This window comes from Mchenga conophoros, linkage group LG7 (assembly GCF_057382185.1).
Source record: "Mchenga conophoros isolate Kocher_MC1m ecotype Shallow Benthic linkage group LG7, M_conophoros_male_GT1.1, whole genome shotgun sequence".
NCBI lineage: Eukaryota > Metazoa > Chordata > Actinopteri > Cichliformes > Cichlidae > Mchenga > Mchenga conophoros.
In genome coordinates this window covers 60,487,326-60,502,343 of record NC_140532.1, presented here as the reverse complement: position 1 = coordinate 60,502,343, position 15,018 = coordinate 60,487,326, and the positions used below count along the sequence as shown (strand labels likewise).

General features: G+C 37.4%; 1 long non-coding RNA gene across 1 annotated transcript; it reads right to left on the bottom strand.

Annotated features, from left to right (window-relative positions):
• Positions 1-4,831: 4,831 nt before the first annotated feature.
• LOC146571377 (uncharacterized) lies at positions 4,832-7,162 on the bottom strand. Its single transcript, XR_014893236.1, has 4 exons — positions 6,903-7,162; positions 5,978-6,026; positions 5,746-5,809; positions 4,832-5,347 (listed from the first exon to the last, which is right to left on the bottom strand). It is a non-coding gene; the product is annotated as an uncharacterized LOC146571377 (long non-coding RNA).
• Between the last annotated feature and the right edge of the window lie 7,856 nt (positions 7,163-15,018).

The following is a 15,018-nucleotide window of genomic DNA, read 5'->3' as shown; positions in this document are numbered from 1 at the left end:
ACTATGCAGGTACAATGAATAGATATGTACTTATATATGTAAATCACTCTATCTATCTATCTATCTATCTACACATACACACACACACGTACACACACACACACACAAATACACACACATACATATACAGACATACATATATACACATATATGATGTAATTATACAGATTACTAGTAGAAGAAGAATGAAACATAGTGCAGTGTTTGGGTGTTAATAGTAGCAGGTATTTAGTATTGCACACTGATATATGTAAAGACCCCAGTGTGTTCATATGTGGTGTACATTCACTGCTGTTGTGCAGTGTACAGTCTGACAGCAGCAGCAGCCTGTCACTGAAGGGACTGCTCAGTGTTGTCAGGGTGACCTGTATGGGATGAATCGAAGATGGGGTATTTTAATCGAGTATATAGGGAAATGTGAACTCCTCTGACAATCTGAGTAATTGGATAACGCACTGTTATTGAAATTTCCAACTTCTGAGCCACAGAAAGACATAACAGGCTTCATTAGGTTACCTTCCACTTGTTGACAGCAACTAAATAAAACCAACATATCCACATAATAACACCTTAAAGCAGGGGTGTCAATCTTAAATGAGCTGTGGGCCACTGCTGGTACTGTCATGTCATTGGAGGGCCACTTTAGTGTTCAAGTAGTACAAAAACAAAAAAACAGGAAAACACCCACAAATCTTTCAGAAAATGTAGTGTTTTGTTTGTTTGTTTTAAGTTTCAAATATTGTATAACAAAACTGCAAATGTGAATGCAAAAAACTTCTCACTCTTAACTAACTGAAACCTTTTTATTGAACTAACAAATAAAAAGGAAAGATACTCTCTTTCTGGCCAGACACGTGGAAGCATTTCTACAATAGTTTTGTCCATATTTAACAAAATAAAAATGCAGACATAAGTGAACACATTAGTTTTTGACTGCTAGTGAAAATTGTTTTCTTTACATATAACTCTCTCACTGAACTAATACAGCCAATCCCTCAACATGTTTTTACTCTCTGCTCATATTGCCCTCATTTTAAAACATTTTTGCTTTTTAAACAACTTATTTTCAATTTCCACAAAATCCCCCGTAACAAAAACTAACTTCAAGGGCCAAATTGCATTTCCTTTCTTCACGTCAACAGTAAGGGTGGCAAGTAGGGGTGACGTGGGCCGCAGGTGGCCCCTGAGCCGTGAGTTTGAGACCCCTGGTTTACCTACTGTCACTGCAGTGATATTAGCGTTTTTGTTTTGAAAGGTTACTAGGGGATGCTGGCAACAATCTTGGAAGAGAACAATACAATCTGTTATAAGGCTTTCACTGGAAAATATTTGGAATGTAATACCAACATGTAATTTGAAGATAACATGTAGTTAAAGAAGCTTGCAAAGAAAAGCATCTGGACTTCTTTAAGTTACTTGAAGACGTAACTTAAAGAAGTTGCAAGCTCCTTTGACTATGATGACCTGGATGACTGAGAACCTTCACAGACAAGATAACATATAGTATTTCAGTGACCAAATAGTATTTGGGTAAAAGTTACTGAATAGTGTTGGAATAAAGTGTGAAAATTGTGAAGGATTAAAATATCCAGGAGCTCAAATTACTTCACCAAAACATGTTTCAATCATATTTTATCAACACAAATTGCACAGGTTTATTGAATATGAATAACTTGTGTTAATTCACCTCAATAGTTTAAGTTCGTGCCAAAGCAAAACATCTGTGTGCAACCCGTGTCCACTATTGAATTATCTAAACCAACATGTTTTTTTTCAGTGCATAATCACATTTAGTGAAATAAACTATTAAACCATAATTACATATTAGGATTTAGCCAAGTGTTAGGATGTAATGCAGAGTAGTATTTCTAGTAGGCTTTTTTTGATATGCCTGTTTTCATTTTATTTTCTAATTTTTAAAGAAGGCTTTAGAAAGGTCAAAATAAATCTTCTGTAAGGGAGTATCAGCTATTCTAGTAGAATTTATTTTACCAATGCAAGGGTGCATTAGTACCTTGTAATACAACATATCTATTTCATAAAGGGCGAACACAAATGTCCAAAGAGACTTCCTGGCAGCTGCCATTTTAAGTATAACCTCTGGTACGGGCACGTTCAGTTTGCAGCAGCTATACAACAGTGGCCTCTAGAGGTGTTTACACACTATGACCAAATCAGACAATGCAACACAACACGCAGGTCGCCCCAATGAATTGATTAGGCTGGTAGCAGTGACTTGTTAACTTATCATTTATCAAGCATATCTCCCATGAATGATATGAAATAATTTAGAGACATAACATTGACATCACAAAGTAGAAGCTGCAATCAGTTTTTAGGAAAGTGAGTTTAATAAGAGTAGGTGAAATAATGCAGTAATTTCTTAGATTTTATAATCCCTTTATAAATCATGTTGGCTACAGCCTATTTAGCAGTGCAACAAGAGCATCAGACAAACAAACAAATAAATAAACAGTCAGCAAAAACAAAAAAGTTATTACCCAGGGATAAAAATGTTGAGTATGAAAGGGAAACCTAATGGACAGATGTGATGCCTGAACAGTGGTGGCTTTAAGTGATGTATCAACTTAAACATGCATCCACAGTCTATGTTACATAAGTACGATGATCAGTGGTGACGGCTGGCGCCACTTTGGAAGCAGAAACTGTTGGTTTGAAAGCCTTTTGTGTCTCCTTGTGGCGGGACTCTTATACTGTACTGTGAGATGTCGAGCAGTGACCCCCCCCCCGTCACTCTGGCTCCTACCTCAAAGCACACTGTGCGCTGTCGATCTTACGTGCTGCACAATAATATTCAATATTTAGTATTTACTGTTATATTCACATAGATCATCGCGATGATGTTATTTATTATATTGCTCTCTTTTTTTTTGCTCGTTTTCTCTTTTTTCTTTCCTGACAGGTGATCCAGGTGATTGATATATGTATTTTTTTGTCTGTTTGTTTTTCTTTTTTGTCCTTTATCACGTTCCTCTTCCCCGCTGTTTTTCTTTCCTCTTTCTTTCTCCATTTTCTTTCCCGCAGTCAAATCTGTCCCATGTTTAGCAAGTGAAAATAAAACAAAATAAACAATAAAAGCAAAGGTGAATCAAATAGATCATTAAGGCAAGGCTGGGATGGTCCATTTGGTAAAGTAAATCTGTTGGGCATCTTTCTTTGTCTTTACACAATAATTCTGATGGCAAAAGAACCAAACGGGACACGCAAAAAAAAGAAAAGAAGATGTCGAGCAGTGTCAGTAGTATGCTAGAAAGTGATACATTAAAATTTCTGGGGTCACCATGAAGAGCTCACTTCCTTTCTTGCTCAGTGTGTAAAATGTGGTACTTAATGGATTGAAAAGAAAAATGATGGCACCCTTGTAGTTCACACAGGTGGTGATGATTCAGGGTTTTAATTTGTAAGGTTTGAATTTTGAGCCATCATAAATTTTAAACCAGGAAAGTATAATATTTAACATATGATAAGTCAAAGCTAATATAGCTGCTCATATATAGCTACTTATAATTTGAAGAACTACCTACACCAATGAGTAGACTTCCCAGAATGGAAACAGCACTCTGTGTGTGGTTGGAGAAAACAGTCAAGTTGTTAAGAACTCTGACTGAGAAGAATCCGCCTGTGTACAGCAGCAGGCTGCCTTCCTAGAATTTGGATATCCCCCGTGCGCTCGTCTCTGCATTATGTGCATTACCTCTCTTGGAAAATTAAAACCACAGCAGCTTTTTATAGCTTTTTTCATTCACTATCAGCTTACACCAAAAGTCTACTCTGAAGAAGATTATTCAAAACATGCAACGCAGTCACCAATCCCAGCAAATCCACCCCTAAGTCAGACTGTACAATACAGAAAATAAAAGAGCTACAGCTCAGACTCTACAGGCTTCAGTTAGCATGTTAAATGTGAAAGCTCAGTTAGAAAAAGACTGAACAAAAACGGCCTGAGTTTAGCAATTAACCAAAGTGACAAACATTGCTCTAAATAATACTCCCCTAATCCAAGTAGTCACCCAAACCTGGACGTGGATTTAGAGGCCCGAGGGCCATCTCACACATTTATTCAGAATAAAACAAGTTTCAATTAAAAAAATCAAAATCTTGTGGACGTATGCCTTTTACATGTTGGTAAAATGTTTAGGATGAGATGGAGATGTAACACTCATGCACCCTGAAAATTATGAAGGTCTAAACATGTATCAAAGGGACTCACTGAACATCAGTGGATTTCTATGGTGCAAACGTACTTAAACTAGCCACTGTGACCATTGAGGCAGAGCAGAATGAATGATACTGACGGGAACTATGAGAGTTTGTAGTTAAATTCCTGCTCTTACACACTGTAAAATCTAATTAGTTAGAACTCAAAAAAATTGAGGAAACTCGTTGCCTCAAAAAAATTGAGTAAAGCTTAGCTAAAAATGACTAAATTAGGACAACTTATTTATTTTGAGTACTCTGTACAAGCTCATTTGTTCCCAGAACTCAAGAAAATTGGATCAAGTTTACGTAAGTTGACCAAGTTAGGGCAACTTACTCATTTTGAGTACACTGTAAAGCCTTGTTAGTTCCCAGAACTCAAAAAAATTAAGGAAACTCATTGCCTCAAAAAAACTAAGTAAAGCTTACTTAAGATGCCTGTTAGGACAACTTATACAGTGCAAGTCTGCAGTATTAAGAATAACTTGATATTTCTGACTGTACAGTGCTAATTGTTTACTTACTGACAAACATTTCAAGTTCAACTAAATGAAAAAACAATTTGTGGTAACCTGAATATGATTAAAAATAATTAACAACACTTTTTGTCATGATGTTAAAATCAGACCAACTTTTATTTTCAAACACAACAAAGTATAACAGCCAACATACTGGACACTGTTCTGCTGAACAACAAACAATTATATTGCCATCACTGTTATAATCTTACAATGAAACAAAGTCGCAGATGTAATTATTCTGAAAATAAGTTTAGGCCTACCACAACTTTGTTTTGTACTTACATTACTTATATAATCAAAATAAAAATATGTGTTGTTCTGTCACAAGTGCAGTCTCTAATTTAAACAACACATTTGTTTTGCATTCCAACACATGAGCTGGAATGTTGTAATGTTTTAAGGATGGCTTGTTTCCAGTCCAGGCATTACTGCCTGAATGACTATCATGGATCGAGGTGATCCAAATGTAGGTGCAGAAGAAAGTCTTTAACTTCCCTTAAGTACAGTGGCAGTGGATGTGGGTTGGAGATGCAGTGAGCTTGAACCTGCAGGCGACCATCTTCACTGACCACACCATCTGTGACGGAGGACTCATCTCTCCTGGTGTCCTACAAGCAAACAATCATATTTTTTGGAACATGAACTTAATTGCTTTCTTAAAACATTTTTTTCTGCATTTGGTATAAAACAGACTCCAATTTAGACAATCTCAGGCTCCTTCCCCACCGGAGAGGTGACATTCAATGTCCCAATTGTCAGTCTGGATAGCCCTGACCCCCACCCGACACACAATAATGTCATGAAAGCATCATTTTAAAAAGGGCTATGCAAACATGGCCAATAACTTTCATTCTAATGATGTGCAAAATGATTTGGGCACAAAACAAATTTTGCTGTTAGAAAACTTGCAGACTTCACTATATTCAGTGTAGACCCTCTAAACTAAGTTTGGAGGATGTGATCTTTCAAGAAATGCAGACCAAACTGTTGTTGTTTGTTTACTTACACAGCATGTCTTGTAGAATTAACTGGAGTCACCAGCAACAGCCTAGTGCAGTCATATCTCAAGTCTAATAACAGAAGACAGGAAAAGATCAGTAAAGAAACAACTTCCCCAAACCAAAAAACAAATAAAACAATAAGTAAAACAGGCTGATCTAAAGTATGATTAAAGTTCAGCCTGAATAATATAAATGTCACTGACAGTTGCTAATATATTGGAAAACCAAAATACTTACCACTGAGTTGATGTCTTTCTGTCCAACAGCAGGAGTGCTGGTCCCGAGCCTCAAAGACAGTATGAAGCAAGCAGAGGGAGAAAAAACAGAACATATTTCAGAAACCGGTTTGATCCTTAATGGCTGTGCAATCATTGTAACATAGAGTTTGCTTATGTTGTTAAATAAAGGCTAGATTTGACATTAATAGATGCCACAGATGTTCAAGGTGCCACAAAGCATGAAAAAAATGGACGTCTCGGAAAACGTCGGGGCATTTTTGCAAATATGTGATGTCTTGATAAATCGAGCAGATATTTGAACTTTCGACAGCTACATTCTCGCCTGAAAATATCTTAAAAGTTGATTTTGTGACCCAGAAAAAGCAATAAGCCGCGCTCCTCCGCCATTGGCGAGCTTACAAGTACGCACAGGCTCCGACAACCATGGCCGACATATGCGATCCTCCTTTCCCCTAGATTACCCTTTCTGGGTCACAAAATAACCTTTTAAGATATTTTCAGTGGAGAATGTAGCTGTGTAATGCTCAAATATCTACTTGATTTATCAAAATATCACATATTTGCAAAAGTGCTTCCACGTTTTCGGAGAGCTCTGTTATCCACCAGCGCGATAGCTGACCGGGAGGTCAAGGCTTGATAAGAGTCCGCAAGCACAGCTAACTCTTGGCTTATTGTTTTCACACCCCCGAAGAATTTTGTCTGGGCTCTTATCTCACTTTTTTATTTCAAACAATCAACAGAAAATTTCACAGACATATTTTTATATAAGGTTTTTAAGGCTGTGGTGTTAATTTTTAAGTAACATGAGCCCAGCCGCAGCAGCAACGCTAGGCTAACACTAACTAGCTAGCACGATTATAAACCTGGTGCTAAACTAAGAGAAGCCACAAAATCAGTTTGAATAAGAGTAAACATTTACTCACCAAGTCAGTGTATCAGGTAAAGATCCACAGCAATGACAACAATAATCCCTTGAGCTGACGCTTTTCTAGGTTTGCTCAACATATTCCATAAAAAATGCTGGCACCATGAACATGCGGACTGATCCGTGCTAGGGAGGAGGACGGTAGTGACGTGGCATTTTCAAAACACATCTTTCATCCTTCCACACTGAGAAGAAAAACTTCCATCTTACTTAGTTTTTCTAAGTTAAGACAACTCAAATAAATTGAGTTTATCAGCATTTCTGTAGCGGACAGAACCACCTGCTTTAATCTACCATGATGCTCTGTGTTATGTTGTCATGGCAATATGAAGTCAAATAAATACAAATTCATAAACTGCACATTTGAAGGAGGACAAGAAGACAGGCAACTGGAAGAGCTTTTGAAGCAGGAAAACTTTTCTGGATTACTCTTAATTTAACTGGAAATTTTGCGAATACAAGTCAAGGAGGAAACAAGGAGGCAGGTTGGATTATATTTGAGGACAGGACGCATGAAGGAGAAGCATGAGGAGAGAGAAAACAGCAGAGCGATGGTGCAGAGCTAATCGTGAGTCAAGTCGAAGAAGCAAGCATCAAAACTGTGAGTAAACATAACACATAAAGACTTAAAAACTACTGTGCTGATTAAGGAAACATTAAATTTGGTTAGTTTGGGGTCTGCAGCTTCAGGTTTGTGGGTTCAGTTGGTCTCAAAATTGAGGAAAGACAAAAAAATTTCTTTTGAAAGGTTGTTGGAGGATTTTTACTGTAAGAAATATCTGGGTGTGCAACTGCTTTTATTTAAAAAAAAGTTGAATTTTATTTAGTCACATTGGAAAGGGAAAATTGGAGGATCGGGACAATAATGTGGCCAGATTTACTGTTTCCTTAATCAGAACAATAATTTTGATCTGAACTAGAAATTTTGAAATGGGTTATTTTCTTTCTTCTCTACTGATCACTGTGTTAAAGGTTGAGTTACTTGTCAGTCTACATTTATGTTAAAGGTAATTTTAAAAAATGCAGTTTATTCGTAATTTTGTAGAAAAAGGCTCCGCACCTGTGAAAAAAAGAAAATGGGTATCCACATCCCCAAAATTCCTGTAGATCAGAGTAGCTAAGCCCTGGTTAACTGCAATTATATAACAGAAGATGAAAAATATTGGAATGATTGAAAGAAACAAAGATTGCTTTAGGGTTTGAAGATTTGACTTTCTTATTGAAATAGACGAAAACTAATCCATGTGTGACACTGAGAAAAAAACTGAAAGCTTAAAAGATCTGGAGGTCTGACTACTGTTATTCAAATGTGCAAAATTGTTTTAATGACATTAGAAAGAAAAATGGGATGTTTAAAAAGGTAATATATAAAGATGATTTTTATATTACTTGAAAAAATGATGTTGTTTAGCGCTTTTGTACTTAGAAAAATGCTGGGTCACTAGTAAGCTGAGATTTAATGTGATAAACTGAGGAAAGGTAATATAATCTACACACTCGCTATTATTGTTGCAATCCATACACCACTTAATATTTAATCAATCGTCATTCATAATTGGTGATCTATGCAAGTTTTAAGGAATAATATTTGAATTGAGGTTGAATGATGCTCTGCCTCTGTGGTCAAGTACAGACATAGGCCTTAAGCAACCATGAGCCACTGATAAGTGTGGCAGATTAGGAAACATGCATACAGTTCATTAGTTAGACTCCTATGAACCACAAATAGGAGAAAATGAGCACGCAATAAAGTGGACTTGTTAGGGAGAGATTGCCATCAGAGTTAAAACACTCCAACGCAATTTTGATGACAGAAACAGCTAAAAAATGAGCGTTTTGTTGACACTGATGACAAAATCCTGATCAGATACAGACAGACACATGCATACAACACACACTACTGCTCAAAAGTTTGTGGTCAGATTCAAACATTCTTGTCTTAATTTTAAAATTATATTTGCTATAACATAAAATTAGGCAAAGTTTATCAGAAATGTTTTCACAGATGTGTGTTTAATGAATCATTTATGTTAAATCACCCATGATGCATTAGGAAATGTCTACACACTTATACATGGGCCCATTTTTAGTAGCCATCACTCCTGTGTGGACCGATCACATGGTTATAAACCAGGTGAAAATTGACTTCAAACCTTTGAGCTGTAGTATAGCTTGATTGCAATGATAGTGTATAGTTATCTATTACAGAAGAATATATAGAAGTCTGAGGACAGGGAGACACTGTAAAAAAGTTATGAGCTGTCTTGCTGCAGAGAAAGTGGAGTCTGTCATCCTTGAAAAGCTCCCAAGATAGGCAGCTGGCAGGTTGAATGATGCTCTGCCTCTGTGGTCAAGTACAGACATAGGCCTTAAGCAACCATGAGCCACTGATAAGTGTGACAGATTAGGAAACATGCATACAGTTCATTAGTTAGACTCCTATGAGCCACTAATAGGAGAAAATGAGCACGCAATAAAGTGGACTTGTTAGGGAGAGATTGCCATCAGAGTTAAAACACTCCAACTCAATTTTGATGACAGAAACAGCTAAAAAATGAGCGTTTTGTTGACACTGATGACAAAATCCTGATCAGATACAGACAGACACATGCATACAACACACACTACTGCTCAAAGGTTTGTGGTCAGATTCAAACTGTCGTCTTTTTAATTAATAATTTACATTTACTTTTAACATAATATTACATGAAAATGATCAGAAATGTTTTCACAGATGTGTGTTTAATGAATCATTTATGTTAAATCACCCATGATGCATTAGGAAATGTCTACACACATATACATGGGCCCATTTTTAGTAACCATCACTGCTGTGTGGACAGATCACATGGTTATAAACAGGTGAAAATTGACTTCAAACCTTTGAGCTGTAGTGTAGATTGCAATGATAGTGTATAGTTATCTATTACAGAAGAATATATAGAAGTCTGAGGACAGGGAGACACTGTAAAAAAGTTATGAGCTGTCTTGCTGCAGAGAAAGTGGAGTCTGTCATCCTTGAAAAGCTCCCAAGATAGGCAGCTGGCAGGTTGAATGATGCTCTGCCTCTGTGGTCAAGTACAGACATAGGCCTTAAGCAACCATGAGCCACTGATAAGTGTGAGAAATTAGTGCACTTAATGCAGCGGTCCCCAACCCCCGGGCCTCGGAAAGGTGCCGGTCCGTGAGTCGTTTGGTACCGGGCCGCGAGAGTTGAGGCTCAGGTGTGAAATGTATGGTTTTCAGGGTTTTTATCGGTATTCAGCGTTATTTTGTTATCGTTTTTATCGTTAACTCGGTGTCCCTGGGTCTGTTCAAGTGTGTCATAAATAAATCTTCTTTTTTTCGGTACCGGTACTAGTTTTATTTTGTTGTATTTATCCGCGACACCTTAAAGGCCGGTCCGTGAAAATATTTTTGGGCATAAACCGGTCCGTGGCGCAAAAAAGGTTGAGGACCACTGACTTAATGCATGTTTCCTAATTATATACGTATGAGCAACTAATAGGAGAAAATGAGCACGCAATAAAGTGGACTTGTTAGGGAGAGATTGCCATCAGAGTTAAAACACTCCAACTCAATTTTGATGATAGAACCAGCTAAAAAATTAGCGTTTTGTTGACACTGATGACAAAATCCTGATCAGATACAGACAGACACATGCATACAACACACACTACTGCTCAAAAGTTTGTGGTCAGATTCAAACATTCTTGTTTTAATTTTTAAATTATATTTGCTATAACATAAAATTAGGCAAAGTTTATCAGAAATGTTTTCACAGATGTGTGTTTAATGAATCATTTATGTTAAATCACCCATGATGCATTAGGAAATGTCTACACACTTATACATGGGCCCATTTTTAGTAGCCATCACTGCTGTGTGGACAGATCACATGGTTATAAACCAGGTGAAAATTGACTTCAAACCTTTGAGCTGTAGTGTAGATTGCAATGATAGTGTATAGTTATCTATTACAGAAGAATATATAGAAGTATGAGGACAGGGAGACACTGTAAAAAAGTTATGAGCTGTCTTGCTGCAGAGAAAGTGGAGTCTGTCATCCTTGAAAAGCTCCCAAGATAGGCAGCTGGCAGGTTGAATGATGCTCTGCCTCTGTGGTCAAGTACAGACATAGGCCTTAAGCAACCATGAGCCACTGATAAGTGTGAGAAATTAGTGCACTTAATGCAGCGGTCCCCAACCCCCGGGCCTCGGAAAGGTGCCGGTCCGCGAGAGTTGAGGCTCAGTTGTGAAATGTATGGTTTTCAGGGTTTTTATCGGTATTCAGAGTTATTTTGTTATCGTTTTTATCGTTAACTCGGTGTCCCTGGGTCTTTTCAAGTGTGTCATAAATAAATCTTCTTTTTTTCCGGTACCGGTACTAGTTTTATTTTGTTGTATTTATCCGCGACACCTTAAAGGCCGGTCCATGAAAATATTGTCGGGCATAAACCGGTCCGTGGCGCAAAAAAGGTTGAGGACCACTGACTTAATGCATGTTTCCTAATTATATACGTATGAGCCACTAATAGGAGAAAATGAGCACGCAATAAAGTGGACTTGTTAGGGAGAGATTGCCACCAGAGTTAAAACACTCCAACTCAATTTTGATGATAGAACCAGCTAAAAAAATGAGCGTTTTGTTGACACTGATGACAAAATCCTGATCAGATACAGACAGACACATGCATACAACACACACTACTGCTCAAAAGTTTGTGGTCAGATTCAAACTGTCGTCTTTTTAATTAATAATTTACATTTACTTTTAACATAATATTACATGAAAATGATCAGAAATGTTTTCACAGATGTGTGTTAAATGAATCATTTATGTTAAATCACCCATGATGCATTAGGAAATGTCTACACACTTATACATGGGCCCATTTTTAGTAACCATCACTGCTGTGTGGACAGATCACATGGTTATAAACCAGGTGAAAATTGACTTCAAACCTTTGAGCTGTAGTGTAGATTGCAATGATAGTGTATAGTTATCTATTACAGAAGAATATATAGAAGTCTGAGGACAGGGAGACACTGTAAAAAAGTTATGAGCTGTCTTGCTGCAGAGAAAGTGGAGTCTGTCATCCTTGAAAAGCTCCCAAGATAGGCAGCTGGCAGGTTGAATGATGCTCTGCCTCTGTGGTCAAGTACAGACATAGGCCTTAAGCAACCATGAGCCACTGATAAGTGTGACAGATTAGGAAACATGCATACAGTTCATTAGTTAGACTCCTATGAACCACTAATAGGAGAAAATGAGCACGCAATAAAGTGGACTTGTTAGGGAGAGATTGCCATCAGAGTTAAAACACTCCAACTCAATTTTTGATGATAGAAACAGCTAAAAAATGAGCGTTTTGTTGACACTGATGACAAAATCCTGATCAGATACAGACAGACACATGCATACAACACACACTACTGCTCAAAAGTTTGTGGTCAGATTCAAACTGTCGTCTTTTTAATTAATAATTTACATTTACTTTTAACATAATATTACATGAAAATGATCAGAAATGTTTTCACAGATGTGTGTTAAATGAATCATTTATGTTAAATCACCCATGATGCATTAGGAAATGTCTACACACTTATACATGGGCCCATTTTTAGTAACCATCACTGCTGTGTGGACAGATCACATGGTTATAAACCAGGTGAAAATTGACTTCAAACCTTTGAGCTGTAGTGTAGATTGCAATGATAGTGTATAGTTATCTATTACAGAAGAATATATAGAAGTCTGAGGACAGGGAGACACTGTAAAAAAGTTATGAGCTGTCTTGCTGCAGAGAAAGTGGAGTCTGTCATCCTTGAAAAGCTCCCAAGATAGGCAGCTGGCAGGTTGAATGATGCTCTGCCTCTGTGGTCAAGTACAGACATAGGCCTTAAGCAACCATGAGCCACTGATAAGTGTGACAGATTAGGAAACATGCATACAGTTCATTAGTTAGACTCCTATGAACCACTAATAGGAGAAAATGAGCACGCAATAAAGTGGACTTGTTAGGGAGAGATTGCCATCAGTGTTAAAACACTCCAACTCAATTTTGATGACAGAAACAGCTAAAAAATGAGCATTTTGTTGACACTGATGACAAAATCCTGATCAGATACAGACAGACACATGCATACAACACACACTACTGCTCAAAGGTTTGTGGTCAGATTCAAACTGTCGTCTTTTTAATTAATAATTTACATTTACTTTTAACATAATATTACATGAAAATGATCAGAAATGTTTTCACAGATGTGTGTTTAATGAATCATTTATGTTAAATCACCCATGATGCATTAGGAAATGTCTACACACATATACATGGGCCCATTTTTAGTAACCATCACTGCTGTGTGGACAGATCACATGGTTATAAACCAGGTGAAAATTGACTTCAAACCTTTGAGCTGTAGTGTAGATTGCAATGATAGTGTATAGTTATCTATTACAGAAGAATATATAGAAGTCTGAGGACAGGGAGACACTGTAAAAAAGTTATGAGCTGTCTTGCTGCAGAGAAAGTGGAGTCTGTCATCCTTGAAAAGCTCCCAAGATAGGCAGCTGGCAGGTTGAATGATGCTCTGCCTCTGTGGTCAAGTACAGACATAGGCCTTAAGCAACCATGAGCCACTGATAAGTGTGAGAAATTAGTGCACTTAATGCAGCGGTCCCCAACCCCCGGGCCTCGGAAAGGTGCCGGTCCGCGAGAGTTGAGGCTCAGTTGTGAAATGTATGGTTTTCAGGGTTTTTATCGGTATTCAGAGTTATTTTGTTATCGTTTTTATCGTTAACTCGGTGTCCCTGGGTCTTTTCAAGTGTGTCATAAATAAATCTTCTTTTTTTCCGGTACCGGTACTAGTTTTATTTTGTTGTATTTATCCGCGACACCTTAAAGGCCGGTCCATGAAAATATTGTCGGGCATAAACCGGTCCGTGGCGCAAAAAAGGTTGAGGACCACTGACTTAATGCATGTTTCCTAATTATATACGTATGAGCCACTAATAGGAGAAAATGAGCACGCAATAAAGTGGACTTGTTAGGGAGAGATTGCCACCAGAGTTAAAACACTCCAACTCAATTTTGATGATAGAACCAGCTAAAAAAATGAGCGTTTTGTTGACACTGATGACAAAATCCTGATCAGATACAGACAGACACATGCATACAACACACACTACTGCTCAAAAGTTTGTGGTCAGATTCAAACATTCTTGTCTTAATTTTAAAATTATATTTGTTATAACATAAAATTAGGCAAAGTTTATCAGAAATGTTTTCACAGATGTGTGTTTAATGAATCATTTATGTTAAATCACCCATGATGCATTAGGAAATGTCTACACACTTATACATGGGCCCATTTTTAGTAGCCATCACTCCTGTGTGGACCGATCACATGGTTATAAACCAGGTGAAAATTGACTTCAAACCTTTGAGCTGTAGTATAGCTTGATTGCAATGATAGTGTATAGTTATCTATTACAGAAGAATATATAGAAGTCTGAGGACAGGGAGACACTGTAAAAAAGTTATGAGCTGTCTTGCTGCAGAGAAAGTGGAGTCTGTCATCCTTGAAAAGCTCCCAAGATAGGCAGCTGGCAGGTTGAATGATGCTCTGCCTCTGTGGTCAAGTACAGACATAGGCCTTAAGCAACCATGAGCCACTGATAAGTGTGACAGATTAGGAAACATGCATACAGTTCATTAGTTAGACTCCTATGAGCCACTAATAGGAGAAAATGAGCACGCAATAAAGTGGACTTGTTAGGGAGAGATTGCCATCAGTGTTAAAACACTCCAACTCAATTTTGATGACAGAAACAGCTAAAAAATGAGCGTTTTGTTGACACTGATGACAAAATCCTGATCAGATACAGACAGACACATGCATACAACACACACTACTGCTCAAAGGTTTGTGGTCAGATTCAAACTGTCGTCTTTTTAATTAATAATTTACATTTACTTTTAACATAATATTACATGAAAATGATCAGAAATGTTTTCACAGATGTGTGTTTAATGAATCATTTATGTTAAATCACCCATGATGCATTAGGAAATGTCTACACACATATACATGGGCCCATTTTTAGT